Source organism: Haemaphysalis longicornis, unplaced genomic scaffold, assembly GCF_048455015.1.
Source record: "Haemaphysalis longicornis isolate Haplotype H1 unplaced genomic scaffold, Haemaphysalis longicornis Haplotype H1 scaffold_5, whole genome shotgun sequence".
Lineage (NCBI taxonomy): Eukaryota > Metazoa > Arthropoda > Arachnida > Ixodida > Ixodidae > Haemaphysalis > Haemaphysalis longicornis.
In genome coordinates this window covers 98,402,991-98,419,691 of record NW_027526385.1, presented here as the reverse complement: position 1 = coordinate 98,419,691, position 16,701 = coordinate 98,402,991, and the positions used below count along the sequence as shown (strand labels likewise).

Sequence of the window (16,701 nt, the reverse complement as noted above, 5' to 3'; positions counted from 1 at the left end):
CCCTACTTGCGCCGCGCGGAGAAACATCCGGCTACGGTGATAGGGCACAGCGGCAACTTCCGGTGCCGTTCTTAAGTTGTCACCGAGTATAGTAGAGAATCACTGATGCCGTTAATTTCGCTGTACAGAACACAACCGTCAGCCTAGCAACAGATATGAGATGAAATGAAGTCAGTGATGTCATTGATGTACATCACAATTAATAGCGGACCCAACACAAAACCTTGCGGCACCCCGGATGTTACTGAAACAGGTGACGAGACGGTATTATTCATTGTGAGGGATTCAGATCTATGCATTAACAATTTCTTTATCCATATTGTCGTGGTGTTGTTGAAGTAGAAGCTGTGTAATTTGGATATTAAGCGCTGATGAGGAACTAAATCAAAAGACTTAAAAGTTCACTAATACTGCTTCAGTTTGCTTGCCTGAATGTATGCTGGTGTGGATGTCCGTTATAAATTCGAGCTGAGATTCGGAGGATTTTCCACGTTGAAAACCGTACTGATTTGAAAAAGGTAGATTGTTGGAAGACAGATGTTGCATAATGTTAATGTAAAAATTATGTTCCAAGATTTCGCAGGGTATACAAGTCATAGATATTGGGCTGTAATTAGAAAAGTCGGTATGGACACCCACCTCATAAGTTGGAACAACGAAAGCTAACTTCCAGTCGTTAGGCAAGGCATTTTCGTCGAGGGATTGCTGGAACAACTTGCAAAGAAAAGAGGAAGACTGTATGAACGTTAGCTTTAATAATTTAGATGATATTTGATTAGGACCGGGACTACATCTTTTAGGTAAACGTTGTATGGCTCTTGAAACACCCTCCAAGGTTATCAAAATATCGGACATTACGGAGCACTCGGGATGAGAGGCAACATACAGAGGCGGTGCAGAGCTTTCAGTGGTGAAGACAGAGGAGAAGGTATGCCTTTATTATCGGAGGGGGCATGAATGCCCTGTTGGGGAAGGAGAGGGACACGAAGGAAAGGAGGAAATAATCGAAAACAAAACACCGTTAAAGGTTCAATCACTTAAAATGGTGGATGGCATTTTGAAGTCCGTAAACACATAGTTCGCGAATTTCGTGAAGAGATAGGTGCGACGATTTTTGACAGGTATCGGTCCAGATTATTACACCAACTTCTGGAGACCACTGGTTAGTGCGTATTCACTAACTTGCATCCTCTCGGACGCGTTGCAGATGCGCTTCTTCACCGGCGGGTAGAGAACCGAGGTCCAATAGTGGCTCGCGTCCGGTCTTGAAGTGTGCACAGTGCCATATCAAATGATACAGGTTAGGGATGCACTTCGCGTCGCAATACGGGCAGCGTTGGATGTGCAAGCTGGCTCCGTGGGTCCATTTATGTAGTACATGAGGGGTTAGGGCCGTGTCAGCGTAAATCTTATTAGCTACCACCTCCCCCCCAGCGTGTGAGCGTCTTGAGCAGGCCCAGTACACCCTGGTATCTTGAAGCCTCTTGCGACTCTCTGCCTTGAATTTCCGCAGGTAACGTTGCCAGTCTGGTCGTGGTAGGTGTTGCAATGGGGCACTGGAAACCAGAGGAGAATGTTGTGTTATGCATCTCAGCGAAGGGAAAGAAGTCTGCTTGTTGATGCGGAGTTTTCGCTCCCGTTACGTTTCTTTGGATTGATGGTGTTCCAGAATTGCCTCGGGTTGTCCCTGAGCAAGCCAGATAATGTTTAGTTAGAAAAGCAAGTTATTGCTTTTTTATTCGCGCTGTTGCAGTTGCGTGACGCTTGCTTATACTTATGCCAGGAACCAGGCTCATTCGAACGCTGAGCAACTTTGAAAGCTCTCTTCTTTTTGCCAATAGCTCGTTTTACATGACGTATAAACCAAAGACTCTGAATTGAAGGACAGATACGCAATTTCGGCACAAAGTGGCCCCTGACATGCAACGAGGCTTCCTTAAATGAAATCCAGTTTTCTTCTACCCGTCCAGACCTGAAAGTGTCTTCATCTTTTACCAGCGAATCGTCTGACAGGCTTGCTTTTGAATAGTCGTAAATGGATTTGTGTTGTATTTATTCCACCGAAAAGTTGAGGCAAAGTAAAAATTAAATTGTACTAATTTGTGGTCACTTATCTCGTCAAGATCGTTCCCTGTAATGATTTGAAGGTGAGTAGGGCAAACAATATCAAGAGTAAGTTGGCTCGAGTGGGTTCTTTAAACATCTGTTGAAGCTCTTCGGAGCTGTTGTGAAAATTTAGACTGGAAGGGATTGTCTCACGCCGACGTGCGACTCTGAAACACAGACGCATGTGTTACATAAAGTTGAAGTTGAAGTTGAAGTTTATTAGGAACGTTGCAAATAATACAGTACATAAATTGGTAAGGAATACAGAAAGAGGTCCCGAATGTCTATTTATTTCAGTAAACGTTTTATTTATTTATTTATTTATTTATTTATTTATTTATTTATTTATTTATTTATTTATTTATTTATTTTTCCGTGCCCGGTCTACGCCCTTTTTCTCATTACTTTTAGCACCATCTTTCCGTGTGGTTTCGGGGAGGAGGATAAGAGTGCTTACCTTCTTTCACTGAACGCACACACGTGGTTTATATATATATATATATATATATATATATATATATATATATATATATATATATATATATATATATATATATATATATATATATATATATATATATATATATATATATATATATATATATATATATATATATATATATATATATATATATATATATATATATATGCTAACGGCGCTCCCGCCCGCATCATATAGCAGTGCTTTCGTACAGGCGGCCTCTGAGTTAGCCAGAATAAAATAAAGAAAAGACTAGAAAGAAACAAGAAATCGCGACCGAGTTTGTGCCTTGTCTCCTACACGCACCCCCCGAAACTTGCTGCTGCTGCTCCTTCCTTGCATGTCATTATCAAGGTGATGCGCTGTCTCTTCAGACGTGTGGCAGGCAAAGCAGTTGCTTTCAATCAGCCTATTTGTGGGCGCTGGTTTATGAAGCAGGTGGGAGCGCCGTCACGTGATATTTTTCATATTTCGCGGGGTTTCAGTCAGAATAAATGAGTACGGAATTAGTTCATTACTGAAAATGCCGCAGTTAGATGCCTCTCGTGGGTAACTAAAAGTGCCTCATTGACACTTTAGGACAGTACTTCTCGAGTAAGAAAATTAATTGCAATAAATTAATTAAATCTCATTAACGAGAAACTTGCTGACCGCTACTTCATGTACTGGAAACCTTGTGTATTAGGTTTTATTAGAGTAACGCCTATGCTCTTTCTCAAAATCTTGGTGAATGATAGCTGGGACACCCTGTATTTTAGTGTGAGAAATACAATTAAGGGAGAGGAGGATAGGAACCTGAGAAATGAAGAACTAGTGCGGAGGTGCATTAAACCAGCGACTATGGCACTTGGCAACCGCGAATTTTCCCGTGGAATATCCAACCAGTTACAAATGTATATAGCTACAAATCCAATCCAATCCAATGCAAGGTATACACGACGGACGAGAAAACAGACAACGCGGGCGCAGAACTGACAACGTTTATTTCGGAAATAGGAAGGAAGGCAGGAAAGTTAAGCTGGCTAGAGCCTAGTTTGCTATCCTGTGCGCGGGAAAGGGGAAATGTGCAAAAAAGAGAAAGCACAGAAAGTAGAAAGTTTGCGGCAGATAGTAGAGAGGTATGCCCGCGCTAGGGCACTAAACGTTCAAGTTCAGCGATTGTCACTGGAGTCCTTCAAACCTTGTTAAGTGAATTGCGAGTGGCAACGAGCAAGTTACATGCATACGTGACCTTTGGAACTCCTTCGAAGATGAACAATGTGGCTCGAGGCTGATTTGTTCTTCCGGTGTAATTCGCCCGACCGCTGTCTCCGAAAAACCGAACGTGCTTCTTGTTTCTTAGCTGACTGAAGTATATATGTATACGTTACTCTCCCTGTGCCCACGCTGTGCTTTGCCGATGATCAAACCAATTAGCCCAGCTTCGATCTCTATCATCACAGTAGGAGCTTCCGTATTTCGTAAGACACGCCCCGCCTAATTCCATCCCCTGCTTTACGCTCCCTTGGCATGTACGGCGGCTTTTGTGTTTCGAGTCTCAGAACAACGGAGCCGTAAGAGGCCCTCTAATGAGACTTGTGAGGGAACGATCACTTCGCAATCAAGATTCCCCATCCTTGAGAAGACTGCGGCCTTTCGTCACACCTTCCTCTTCGCGCGGCATGTACTGACTCGTCCTCGCCTTTTGTTCGGCGAAGCCCAGCTGCTAATACAATAGTGGCGCCAAATATCGGATGTACAGATCACCTGCGACGGAATCACTGGAGTGAGGTTGCCTTGACTTCTTCTGCTGTCATCAGTACCCTCTGAGGACGGTAAGGATCTCTGCCTTTTATGTATCCGTGTATACATACGCTTCGAAGTACTCGTGTACATGCGTACGTACGGTACGTATACACGCCTACATATGTGTATGGATGAGTGAAACACTTTGCTACCTTTAGCACCAAGGCTGCCGGAACCGTGATTCGACTGCTCTTAACAAGCTGTAGGCGCTCGAGTCACGCCCGCGGGGGGTCGCAAGGAAGGTCCCCTTCACCTCGAGCTGTCAGAGCGGCACTGGGTACCGCCATCAAGCGTCTGATAAGGTTGCACCACACACACACACACACACACACACACACACACACACACACACACACATATATATATATATATATATAGCCACTGAGCCACCTCCGCCGCGGTGGCTCAGTAGCTAAGGCGTTGCGCTGCTGAGCACGAGGTCGCGGGTTCGATTCCCGGCCGTGGCGGCCGCTTTTCTGATGGAGGCGAAAAGCAAAAAACGCTCGTGTGTACGAGATTTCGGCGCACGTTAAAGATCCCCAGGTGGTCAAAATTAATCCGGAGCCCTCCACTACGGCACGCCTCATCGCCTGCGCTGCGTTAAATCCCACAATCAATATATATATATATATATATATATATATATATATATATATATATATATATATATATACATATATATATATATATACATATATATATATATATATATATATATATATATATATATATATATATATATATATATATATATATATATATATATATATATATATATACCGAACCGAAATCCGGAACTGAACCGTAAAAAGAAATAACGGTTACCGGTTCATGCCGAAACGGTTCGACCGTCCGTTGTTGATATTGCACAGTCAATGCAATTTAGGCCTTTTTTTATTTCACGTACCATCAACTTCGTACCCGCTCGCGCACTTTCCCCTCCAGTCAATTGAACACTATCACGCTCTATGTAACAACAGGGGAAATGAATGAGCACCAATGTAGCAATGGTCTGTTGCTGCTGGAAGCGCAAGCGCTGTGCAAGCTGACCAAACGAAATGTCATTCTCGGCAGCTTGCAGGAGATATAAAACCACTTTGCCCTTCCCTAGCTGCGACTTTATTGGAGCAATCAGGCTACATGAGTGCTCCACTGCGCAACAGCGAAAGCCCACACCCGATGTGTGCAAACTTTTTGCATTTCATAATTATTTTAAAAGGTCCCACACCTGCAAATTGTTAATACTTGAGAATTGTGACCGCAGGAGCTGCTCAATGGCTAAGCTGTTTGCTGCTGACCACAAGTGGCCTCGATCTCCCTTCCCCACGACCATTTTTCTAAGTAGATGGAAATCGAGAACGTACGTGTATCGAGATTCTGATCCACGTTTAATATCACCAGCTGGTTAAAATAAGTCTGCCGGCCCGCAACATAAGCTGCGCCTCGGTGCAGAGATATATCACGGGGCCTCAAATGCGCCAGTTTTTTTTTTAAATGTTTTTACACTGAGAACAACAAAAAAGAAAAGGCGAATCACGTTGTTTTAAAATATTGCGCAAAAAGTAAGTAAAACCAAATAAGTAAAAAAAAATTCCCCCGCATTTCCCCGAGGGGGAGAATGTGAAAGTGCGAATGCACGGTTGTCGGCCCGCTTGCGGCGCTTGCGCTCGGCCCCCGCAGCACACCGCCTCGCCGCCTTCTCTTCCATCTCTTCCATCGGGTTTGTAGTATCACGTGTACACCACGCAGTTATCAAGCCGCTATAACGCCGCTGAGTCGCCAACGCACGCCGCTGACGACGTAGTTTGAATGCGTTAAAGATATAAGGCGCGTTACTCACACTGATATCAGCGTGGTGTCCGTGGCTTAGTCGGTAGAGCGCCGGGCTGCGGCCCGCAAAGTCCTCGGATCGAAACCTGGCGCCGGATGCTGTTTCTTCTTTAAAGAGCACTGCGGACGCCGCCGACGCCGGCGGTGGATGGTTTGGGGTCGCTTATAAAGTGTATTCGCACTTAAAAAAGACACCAAAACGTGGGTATTGCTCTATACTTTTCTTTGCCCTGCCTTCAACAACCAAACGTGTCATCAATGCGAAGGAAGTGAGTTCCGTGGTCAGTTTTTGAGGACAGTACAGTGGACAAGTTCCGTTTTTTACACATACAAATAACAACAGATATGTCAGGCAAAACTGTTCAGGTGCGCACTTAATCCATTGGCAAGAAACTGCAGCCCCCGACCTTGTCTTGGAAGCAGAAACAGTAATAAAGCAGATGACACGTGCAGAAAGGCAGGCCGGTACCTCACACTGTCCCATTCGCCAAGCGATCATCTTTTCTGCTTGTTCTGCAGTTTTGTCTCTTTCAGATCTGCTTTTTTTCAAAGGTGCACTTGTACTGACTGCCCAACTCGGTACATTACTTCTACTGCTACTCGTTCCCGAGGGGAGTACTGCTGTGGACGAATTAAAGAGCATCTACGCAAAAAAGTCCCATCTCATGCTTCGCGCGTAAAATTTCCCTTTCATTTTGTAACAGCATAATCTGTTATAAGATTCCGCAATGTTGCACACGGAACGACGGCCTGGGGTCAGGCGGTACGATGACATACTGATTGTAAGGCGCACATCTGGTATAGCTATCGCAAAAGGAATTACAGTGGTCAGAGCAATAATGCAGTGACTGTGCGTTACCTATAAAGCTTACTTTTAACAAAAGTGTGGCTAACACATTCGATAAGGTGACAGCTAACAAATTATTCTGGGTGACCAAATAATCTAATTCATTGGTAGTATTTATGTGCATTTTGTAGGATTTTTCTGTTTTGTTACAAATATAAAAAATGTGCGCCATTGGTATCAAGCGCTGGTATTTGAACGCGCCAGTACGCAGGCCTAAATTTAAGGCTTCCAGGTTAGCGTGATGGGCGATTCCAAAGCGACAATTGCGATTTCAACAAAAAAGGTGAGGGAAGAAAATATATCCAACCGTCATATCTCTTGGCGGTGGCTTTATGAATAGTCGCTAGGACAACATATATATATATATATATATATATATATATATATATATATATATATATATATATATATATATATATATATATATATATATATATATATATATATATATATATATATATATATATATAAAACCCAGAAAGTGGCAGAGAACGCAGTCGGCCTGATAGCCAAATTGGTAAGGCATCCGAATCCAACATGCAATCTGGAAGCGTGGGTTCGGTCCCCACTCTGGGCGCGTGTTTTTTTACAACTTTCTTTTATAACATAGAAGCAAAAATAATCAACTTTACTAATCGTAACATTAACAATAAAAAGAGCAGTAATACTCCGTATTCCCATATGCGTTGCTTTGGCGTTCCTGACGCCACCTGCACACAACTTGACAATTGCGTCTTCGTGCGTATCGTGAGGCCCAGACAAGCCCCCCCCCCCCCCCCCCTTCCCAGTCAGCCCCCTCATATTCGGTGTGTCATCATCACAGTCCGGCACCGTGAAACAGCCTCTGTCCTCCTATGGCCGTTTTTTTTCCAGCCATGGGTCATTGTTCTCCGCTCATAGGGAGGGTGCCGAGCTCGAAAAACCACCGTAATCAGGCGCGCAGACCTCGTGACACCGCACCTCTCTGAGCTCCGCGGCCTCCCAGACGTTGCCGTCCGTTGTTCGCCTTGCGTGTCACACAGAACGCGGAGCGTCCTTGGATGAATCAATGAGCACACCATTGTGTTCTCTCCGAGGGCGAGAGCGAGCGAGCGAGAAAGATTGGTCCTTTACTCGAAATGTCAGTAAACTTCATTTTTAATGTTTTTTCTCGTGTGTCACTGTCTTAACCTACCATGTGTGTGTATGCATATATATATGTATAGGGAGCAATAAAACTTGGAAGATGGTAGAGAACACAAGAAAAAAAAACTTCGATCAAGGTACAGACCACGATTGTTGACAACGTTTCAGCTAACCTTGTTCAAAATTTTCTTTATATATATATATATATATATATATATATATATATATATATATATATATATATATATATATATATATATATACAGACAGACAGACAGAAATGCCGGCAGTGTACAACGCCAAAGAAGGCACAGGGGAATGGTTAGACTATTTTTTACTGTTAGTGAAGTTACATCGTTTTTTTTTATTAATTACGTGAGAAAGAAAGAAAGAAAAACACGCGCCCAGAGTGGGGACCTAACCCACGTCTTTCGATTAGATCTCGAATGCCTTACCAATTCGGCTATCTGGGCGACTGTGTTCTCCTTCACTTTCTGGGGTATTTATATTTACTACAACTGTATCTGACGCTTGAGGGTGGTAGCCAGCGCCACTCAGACCACACGGGGAGAAGGGGACATGCGACCGGGCGAAAGTGTGACGTGTGATTATAGTGCCGCCGTTCAGGCTCCTGCTTTGAAATTCAGATGCCGAGGCTCGAATGGGAAACAATGACACTCCAAACAAAACAGCAGTGACAGGATAATTAGTTGGTGGTACCCTTGTTTATCCCGGGTGACAAATATACGCAGTGGGCGCGCTGTGGTCAACGGCTGTTTTAGTTGGTTTTTTGCTGTGACTGCAAGCATCGTCCCGCTTCTTGGTTGTTTTTTTCTCGGGCATTACGTTCGTGGAAAGATTTATTCTTACACGTAGCCGACGTACTTTCATTCGCGTCATTTGCGCAATCATGCACGTCATAGTGTGCCGTGTAGGACCGCCGAAAGGGACGTTTGTGATACAGTATATGTAAAAATAATGGGGGGGCCTTGTCGTTCCCCCTTGGTTCCTGTTTTCGTGATGGACTCGGAATTCGTCCACACGTTCCGTCCATACTTTCCGCTTTTCCACCGTGTGTGTGTACGTCTGTATGTATGTATGTATGTATGTATGTATGTATGTATGTATGTATGTATGTATGTATGTAGGCATGCATGTGTGTATGTATGTATGTATGTGTGTGTATGTATGTATGTGTGTATGTATGTGTGTATGTATGCATGTATGTATGTATGTATGTATGTATGTATGTATGTATGTATGTATGTATGTATGTATGTATGTATGTATGCATGCATGTGTGTGTAGACTCTTAACAAAAAATCTCGTAAAAGGGTACTAACGGCTGTATTTACTAACTCCTTACAAACTTTACTATCCCCCAGAACGGTACGTAGGTCCTGCCACTAACTGTGGAACCATTACTAGTCTAGACCGTGCACTTAGTAACTGCTGCTTGTTTAAGGCTAACATTCACTCACATGTAACAAAATTCTATGAAATATTGAACATAATAACTACAGCACTGCTACCATGCACTCCAAATCACGATTGAAAATTTTTTGCAAATCCTCATGCTGACTTGCATATGCTCACATTAAAATGCATAATTCAAAAATTATCGGTAAAATATTTGATTTTTGCGGCAAGCCCACCAACTCTATCAAATGCCTTTCCGCTGCTGGCTATAAAAGCAGGAAGAACAGGTGTATTTCTAAGGTAACTAAGTTACACTCGCTCTCCTCGTGCATTCCGCTGGTTTTCTTGCTCAACTTATTTGTTGATTGTCTAAGCGTGATATGTGCGTGTTGAATGTGTTTCGCGCTGCACGCTGAGCCGATCCACGTTGTCACGCGTAGATTTTTACTAGGTTATGCATGCATGGCCAGTTAGTAAAATCCACTAAGTTTATACTGGGACAAGTAACTTGTTAGTGTTCTGCTCGCATCACGGCGTTTCTCTCACGCCCCTCGCACGCCGTGCCACTCTTGCTTTGTGTTATAACCATCTCGGTGTTCGCGTTCGCTCGCTTTAGCAGCGGCGTTGACTGCCCGTCGATCCGTTTGTTGTGCCACCAGTATCGACATTTCGGGCCGCATTCGAGGGGAGTATTCCGCAATGCGTATGCACGGGGAAATCGATCTCAAGGATCTCCTCCACTGGAGGCTCGAGTGAAGGAGGTAGCGTCACTAAATAAGGGCTTTTGGAGTATCGGCACTCTTTTCCCTCATTGTTATGTGCCGCAAGGATTTTCATTGGTCGGTCGGCACCACGTGATATCATATGGGCGCAGCCATTTTGTTTCTGGGCGCCTCTTCTCTCTCTCTGTCTGCTGCGCAGACGCTGGAGCGGCCGGTCGCACCCTGGCCGTCACAACCGGCGGTGGTTTCGTTGGGAGAGATGGCAACACTGCAAGCCAGAAACAAAATGGCCCCCAGACGCTTCTGGGTGCACGAAGTGGCGGTACTCTTAAGCGTAGCTTATTTAGTGACGCTAGGAGGAGGGGTTCAGAATTCTAGGGTTTTTTTTCATCCACTCCGATTGCGCCATCGTTTGCAGCCTACTCGGCCCTGTACTCGCTAAACAACGCGTACAAGCGATTACGGGAAACGTCGAGGAGCCAAACTATGGGCGCGTCCAGCAGCGGCAGCGGCGCGGACGCAGCACCACCGCAGTCAATAGAGAGTTTTAGTAGAGTTCTTCTATAGAGTACACTCTAGTTTTAGCATAGCGGCTACCGGGGGCTCACGCTACGGCGGCGGGTTACCGGGACCCGACTGCGCAGGCTCGCGCGGGGAGGGCGAGGAGGTTGCCCCTCAGCGGAGCGAATGCACGGGCATGGGGAAGGCCGGCCCGCGGAACTAATCTACCCTACCGGAACGAATCCGAAAATGCCCAGTCCAGTCCCGGTACCCGCCGCCGTAGCGGTAGGTGACGTATACCGGCTATGCTAAAACGCTCTAGTTCCCCTCGGGCCTCCGCTTAACGTCGCTTTCCCCGCACGCGCTCTTTCCTTCTATCTTTTGTCACTACCTGTCCGCAGATCGACGGCGCCCCATCTCTCGCCCACGCTATAACTCAATGTTTGCCGCGGCCTTCCCTAAACAGCAGTGGCAGCGATGTGCTACGCGAGGGCTACAGCGGCGTCGCTCGCTCATGCAATCGGCCGAACTGCTCGATGCGTCATTCGCTGCTGTTGCCCCGTGGCCTTTACACCGTAGAGCTACACGGCTGTGGTACCTGTGATGAGGGTGACATACGAAAAAACCTTCAGAGTAAACGATACAAAATTGAGGTAAAAATACAGTGAACTAACTGCGCAGACTTCTGTGCCGATCATAACAAGCCAAGTGTCCCTCCGGCACGTGTACAATCGCCAAAAAAAAAAAAAGACATGATCGATAGTTTCGGAGAAGTGCAAGTTACGTATAGGACACAGTGCAAACGGGATACTGGCGATTGTCCTGTTTGCTTCTTTCTAAGTCCCCGTCTTTTTTCGCTGGGAAATGGTTCCAAGTCAACCTCAACCAGCCCAACTTTCAGCCTTAACTGCAAGTTACGACACTTCACGTTACCGGATACAAGAGAGTGGAAGTGCAGCCGATTGGCGGTTACGACACGTTTAAATATAGAACAACAATAACACGGGACGCAGAACAGAAGGAAGGAAGAAGAAAGGACGGAAAGGCCGAGAGGTTAACCAGGTGTACAGCCCGGTTTGCTATACCCTGCACTGGGGGAGTGGGGTTCAGAGGATAAAAGAGGGCGGGAGAAGAGGAAGAGATAGGAGTGGGAAGGCGCGCACTCTAGTCCTGTTTCGGGCACTATAGTCTATCATGCAAGTTCGTTTCGCTCAGGAAACGTAAAAGGGCTTTCGTCGCCTTCTGCGAGGTCGATGGTACAGACCGATGACTTAGGATAGTCTCTACTGTAAATGGTCGATTGTCCAATCGGCTGAGCGCGGTGGCAAGCACGCGTCTCTCCGACGACTATTCGGGGCAGCGACACAGCACATGCTCTATAATAGTCTCTTCCGCCCCACAGGCGTCACAGTGGGCGCTGCTGGCCATCCCGATGAGGAAGGAGTAGGCTTTCGTGAAGGCCACTCTCAACCACAGTCTACAAAGTAAAGTTGACTGGGGTCGAGACAGCCCATACAGAATGCGGCGCTGAAGAAGAGGATCCTGAATATGCAGACGGGGATTCGAGAAGTCCGGTGTGTTCCATTGCTGCATGGTAATCCTGCGTGCAAAGGAGCGAAGCGTCCTGGCGGCATCGGTCCTTGAAAGCGGAAGCAGAATGGTGCGGTCGCTCTCATGGCCTCTACGGGCAGCTTCATCCGCCAACACGTTACCGATGACTCCGCAGTGATCTGGAAGCCACTGGAATATTACGTCATGGCCGGCTGTGATGGCTTGATGGAATTTTTCTCTTATCTCCGTCACCAGTTGGTGGAGGGGGCCGTAGCGCAGGGCTGCGCGTAAGCTCGCTCAAGCAGCCTTGGAATCAGAGAAGAACGCCCAATTTTGAGGAGTAGCTCCGATGACATGATCAAGAGCCTCTCGAATGGCTGCAAGCTGTCGAGCTCGTGCTATGGCCAACACGGAATCGAGTTGTGGCAAAATCTGCTGGCACAAACACCGCACCTGCCGAAATGGATGACGTTACTGAGCCATCCGTGTACACATGTTTCCGGTCGTTGTACCATTCATGCAGTCACAGCATAGTAAGCTGTTGAAGGGCCAATGGTGACAAGTCGGCTTTTTTTTTTTTTTTTTAATTCTCGGAACACCGAGACGAATCTCAGGTTGTGCCAGGCACTACAACGGGGAGGACGGTGTTGCCGCGGGGGCGTACCTTGAAGGGATTTCAGCCCTGTGCGTTGTGACAATGGCTGAAAAAGTAGATCGTGGTCTATTCTGAGGAAGCGGCGCCAGATGGTGAGAAGGCAGCCTCGTGAGGAGCCTGATGTACAGCGCAGTAATTCAGTAGCCACGTACGTTGCTATTGTGTGTTCCTGAGCGATGCAAATGGTGCCCACTGTTGATGCACAACGCGGCAAACCAAGACACGTACGCAGAGCCTGCGCTTGGACGGTCCGTATTACCCGCAAGTTAGTGGTGTAAGTATTGGAAATTGCTGGCAAGCTGTAATGCAAGGCTCCTAAAAAAGTGCGGAGTACAGTTGCAGCATTCCTCTTACCGATGTTCCCCACGTCTTTGCAGCAAGAAATCTGAATATGTGGGCAATGGTGGTAAGTGGTACGACACATGTGCGCTCCAGGAAATGTCCCTGTCGATGATGACGCCAAGGAATTTGTTATGCCTGGAGTAGGGAACCAACCTCCCATTGATCTTGATGGAATATCGAAACATGGGCTTGCGGGTAAATGCAACCAGTGCGCACTTGTCACCCGAGATACTCAGACCTTGTTGTCGCAGGTGAGATCGCGTTACATTGGCCGCCTTTTGAAGTCGTGCCCGTAGCTGTGGTCGGCTGACCACCGAAGCCCAGAGGCAAATGTCATCGGCATAAATGGAGACGCAGACATTCTTAGGGAGAGCATGCACAAGTCTGACGATCGCTAGGATGAAAAGCGTTGGACTTAGCACCGCACCTTGAGGAACACCACGTTGAATGAACTGCTGTGATGTCGGGCCATCCTCCGTCATGACATAAAAAAGATATTCCGGGCAACAAGCTTTCTATCCATCGGTAAACTCGCCCACCAAGTCCGAAGTGCTCCGGGGCGTCTAGAATAGCCTCATGAAAAACGAGACAATCGCTACGAAAAGAATAAAGCTAGCGCCACGGTCTGCCCGCTACCAGACGTGCAGCGATTGGCTATAGATTCGGACGCCATAATTCACTTAAGAGGCAACCAAAAGAACCCGCCCTGGTCGGTTCATGCAGTCGATTCAACCTGAATTCGACGATTTCATGACGCCGACCTGAAGGCATACAGGATATTTTGAAGGATAATGGGAGCCAAAGCCGGTGAGTCAGAACACTCTTATTACATTTTGTCACACCTGGGGCCCTGCTACACATAAGCGCTAAATTAGTATGAAGGTTGTGGGTACAACGGAAAGTGGGAAGGGATAATTATGCACCGTTCGCCGTCTCTCTGTGGTTTGGCGCAGCAAGTGAAAGCGGCTATTTTTATTGTCGCCTCATATTTCACTCTCTCGTCTCACGCGGTAGCCCACATGTGGTTTGCCTTCTGTCCCCCTCTTAGTCTGAGCTGGAGTGTCGATCGCTTTCTGTAGCAGTTCGTTCCATAATCCACGACACTCGCGTCGTATCCACAAGCTTTACACATCACCTTCATTTCCGCGGCTTGCTGGGCTTGCTTAAGCTGTGTGACAAAGTGTGTAGTAAGAATCGAAGTTTCTAACTTATAGAAGTGAACATGTACCCAATCCCGTTCAATTCCACTTCTGATTTTTTTTTCACGTTTCAGATCGGCACTCACAACTTGTTCAATATGGTCATAATAATCCACATATCGTAGCATTTGATTACCTTGACTGGTTGGCTGGTTAATACGATTTCACTTATTTTCGCATTTATCTATAGAAGTAAAAAAAAACACCTGCAAAGAATGGGGCATTAACTGCATTCGGAAAGCTCAGTGATTGAGCTTTCCGAATGCAGTTCGTAAGTCATTCTTTTCAGGCATTTTTAACACTTTCAGAACAAGACGATGTATCAGACAATGGCTACAATACTTCCAATTACTCGTATCGTTTACGTCTCCCGGTTAAACGTCCTGAATACGCTCTTTAGACAGCCTGTGAGTAAATTCACGGAGTCCGTATCTCCTTGCCTGATGCCGTTCCTAACCCTAACATTAACTGCCGCTCTTCTCTGAAGGGTTAGCGCGCTCGTACATTCTTTTCGCACGACCTCTGAGAGCCATATAAAAGTATCATCATCATCACCACCACCACCAACCTATCTACGCCCACTGCAGGGCAAAGGCCTCTCCCATTATTGTCCAATTACCCCGGTCCTGGGCTAACTGCGACCAATTTATCCCCGCAAACTTCTTGATCTCATCTGCCCATCTAACTTTCTGCCACCCCCTGCAACGCTTGCCTTCTCTAGGGATCCACTCTGTTACCCTTAATGACCAACGGTTATCGTGCCTTCGCGTTACATGCCCTGCTCACGTCCATTTCTTCTTCTTAATTTCTACAAATCGTTTGTTTCCTGACCCACTCCGCTCTCTTCTTGTTCCTTAATGTTCCGTTCCATCTTCCGCTCCATTGCGCACTGAGTCCTGCTTAATTTAAGTTGAACCCTCTTAGTGAGCCTCCAAGTTTCTGCCCCGTAGGTGGGTACCGGTAAGATGCAGTTGTCATATGTTCAGCTCACTTCAAAACAAAACCAGCCGAGCTTCGTATTAGATCTCATTCTCTGCCACATGGTACGCTTAAGAAAGGAAATTATTTCACTGTTAAGGAGACACTGCAACCCATCTTTCAACTTTTATGAGCACGAGGACGCGGGTTCGATTCCCGGCCGCGGTGACCGCTTTTCTGATAGAGGCGAAAAGCAAAAACGCCCGTGTGTACGAGATTTCGGCGCACGTTAAAGATCCCCAGGTGGTCAAAATTAATCCGGAGCCCTCCACTATACGGCGCGCCTCATCGCCTGCGTTGCGTCGGCGCGTTAAACCCTACAATCAATCAATTTTTCAACTTTTAGGGGCGAAGTTCCTTAAGCCATGGGTCTGTCCATCCCTTTAGTCTCGTGGTACGTGACCACCGCATGCTTTCGGAGATGTCGCAAAGTGGGCCGCGTTGCACGCGCAAGAACCGGCTGCAACCGGCAGCGCAAACTCGGCACCGGGAGCGCGAGCTTGTCTGTGTTCGTCAACGGAGGCGCGAGCGCACGTGCACTGCGAGGGGGAGATTACGCAAGAGATCACGCCACGAACGCAGGCAGTCGTTCTCGGAGATCGAACGAGACGCAAGGACCTTTGTCGTTTCCTCTCGTCTTGTTCGGGCACAAGTTCGCCCTAAATAAAAGTTCTTTCTTTACCGTTGTGTCCCATCCTACGTGACAAATTGTGGTGGAGGTGCGGGGTAGGCCTCGATGGCGCGGGGTCTTTTACCAGGTCTGGGCCTGGGAGCATTGGCTCGTAAAATAAAAGTTGATTTGTACAATGTACGACGCAGTCTTACGTCTTTCGTAATGATGTAATGGGCGAACTTTCACAGGAGAGTTACGGTTGCCGATGATCTCCCCCTCTCGAGCTTCGCCCCCTTATCATCATTCATTCCGTGGATATGGCGTGATTTTTTTCTCTCAATCTTAAATGTTTTCAGAACGTAGCCAACAAACACATCCGGCAATTAGAATAGGGGGCCACAAAGTACCTCATTATCGTCCTATGCCCGTCAGATAACTCGAATTCAGCATCATCATCACCATCATCTGCCTACTCAGGTCCACTAGCAGGACGAAGGCCTCTCCCAATGACCTCCGACCACTCCTGCCATGCGCTGCCCGAGTCCAC

The 16,701-nt window shown here is 46.5% G+C and overlaps 1 protein-coding gene across 2 annotated transcripts in view; it reads left to right on the top strand.

Annotated features, from left to right (window-relative positions):
• The window catches only part of LOC144138594 (diacylglycerol lipase-beta-like), a 90,481-nt gene that overhangs the window by 21,757 nt on the left and 52,023 nt on the right, over window positions 1-16,701 (top strand). The window contains exon 2 of one of the 2 annotated variants that reach the window (XM_077670961.1): window positions 4,285-4,401. The exons of the other annotated variant lie outside the window; for it this stretch is intronic. The gene's annotated coding sequence lies outside the window, so the exon portion shown is untranslated. The remainder of the gene's footprint in view (window positions 1-4,284; window positions 4,402-16,701) is intronic. 2 annotated transcript variants of the gene reach the window in all.